At 49.2% G+C, this 2,023-nt stretch overlaps 1 pseudogene; it reads left to right on the forward strand.

Annotated features, from left to right (window-relative positions):
* Positions 1-245: 245 nt before the first annotated feature.
* Positions 246-1,797, forward strand: LOC126494478 (pleiotropic regulator 1-like; annotated as a pseudogene).
* Positions 1,798-2,023: the final 226 nt, after the last annotated feature.

The following is a 2,023-nucleotide window of genomic DNA, read 5'->3' on the forward strand; positions in this document are numbered from 1 at the left end:
CTTTAATCCAAGTATCTAGACTAGTTTTTCATAGAAACTGGGCGGGAGTGGTGCACGCCTTTAATCCCAGACCTAGAGAGGGATATAAGACAGGAGGAGACAGCTCTCAGCCAGTCTCATTCTGAGGATTTTGGCAGGATCGCCACCATACTTGGACTAAAAATTTTCATTTCAAAAAGCTTTAAGGTAGAATAGTGGTGGCGAATTCTGCGTCGAGTTAGTCGGCCTCTGGAGGAGCAGGCTGAGCCATGGCGACTATGGTGGAGGAGGTCCAGAAGCATTCTGTACACACACTGGTGTTCAGGTCACTGAAGAGGACCCATGACTTGTTTGTAGCTGATAATGGAAAACCTGTGCCTTTGGATGAAGAGAGTCACAAGCGGAAGATGGCAATCAAGCTTCGTAATGAGTATGGTCCTTTCTTGCATATGCCCACTTCTAAAGAGAACCTTAAGGAGAAGGAACCTCAGAACGCGGCAGTCAGATCCCCATAAACAGTATCCTGTCAATCAAGGACAAGATGTTGAATACCTGGTGACAGGTACACATCCATTCCCGCCAGGACCCGGTGTTGCCCTGACTGCCGCCACCAAGGCCCAGAGAATGCCCAGTGAGTCAGCCGCACAGCCCTTAGCTGTGGCGCTGCCGAATCAGGCCAGAGCTGATGCCAATGGTCCTGGACCTGCTGGGAGTGAGTACGGACACCCAGGAGCTTCTGACCGTTCCCAGGCCACAGCGGTGAACTCTGTGATCATGGAGGCCGGCAATACCAAGAACTCTGCACCAATGGCTCAAAAAACCCCTACAATGCCCAAACCCCAGTGGCACCCACCGTGGAAACTCTATAGGGTTATCAGTGGGCATCTTGGCTGGGTTCGGTGCATTGCTGTGGAACCTGGCAATCAGTGGTTCGTTACTGGCTCTGCCGACAGAAATATCAAGATTTGGGACTTGGATAGTGGCAAATTGAAGCTGTCCTTGACTGGGCACATCAGCACGGTGCGTGGTGTGATCGTGAGCACGAGGAGCCCCTACTTGTTCTCTTGTGGAGAAGACAAGCAAGTGAAGTGCTGGGATCTTGAGTATAACAAGGTTATACGGCACTATCATGGCCATCTAAGTGCAGTGTAAGGTCTGGATTTGCATCCAACAATCGACATCCTAGTGACTTGTAGTCGAGATTCAACTGCACACATCTGGGACGTGAGGACTAAAGCCAGTGTGCACACGTTGTCCGGACACACAAATGCAGTTGCTACCGTGAGATGCCAGGCTGCAGAACCACAGATTATCACCGGGAGTCACGATACCACGATACGATTATGGGATCTGGTGGCTGAAAAGACAAGAGTGACATTGACGAATCATAAGAAATCTGTCAGGGCTGTGGTCTTACATCCACGACATTACGCATTTGCATCTGGGTCTGCAGATAACATAAAGCAGTGGAAGTTCCCTGAAGGAGGCTTCATTCAGAATCTCTCCGGTCACAACGCCATCATCAACACGCTGGCAGTCAATGCCGAGGGAGTACTTGTGTCTGGAGCTGACAGTGGCACCATGCACCTTTGGGACTGGAGAACTGGCTACAATTTCCAGTGGGTCCATGATGCTGTCCAGCCAGGGTCTTTGGACAGTGACTCAGGAATATTTGCTTGTGCTTTTGATCAGTCGCAAAGCCGGTTGCTAAAGGCACAAGCTGACAAAACCATCAAAGTTTACAGGGAGGACGAGACTGCCAGGGAAGAAACTCACCCAGTTGTCTGGAAACCAGAGATTATCAAGAGGATAATCTGAGTCAATTGGGAGCAAGGGGACCTTGGGGGACGGTTGAAGGGAGGAGGGGAGAGGCAAGGAGGGGAGCAGAGAAAAATGTAGAGCTCAACAAATATCAATAAAACATTAAAAAAATAAAAAGAGGAATTTATTCTTTTATATGTGTAGGTGAACATACATGTCTGTGAGAATATGGAAACCAAAGGGTGTTCTTTGGTTCTCTCTCTCTCTCTCTCTCTCTCTCTCT

The sequence above is a fragment of the Alexandromys fortis genome, unplaced genomic scaffold (genome assembly GCF_014885135.2).
Source record: "Alexandromys fortis isolate MF-2015 unplaced genomic scaffold, M_Fortis_MF-2015_v1.1 scaffold_350, whole genome shotgun sequence".
Taxonomy (NCBI): Eukaryota; Metazoa; Chordata; class Mammalia; order Rodentia; family Cricetidae; genus Alexandromys; species Alexandromys fortis.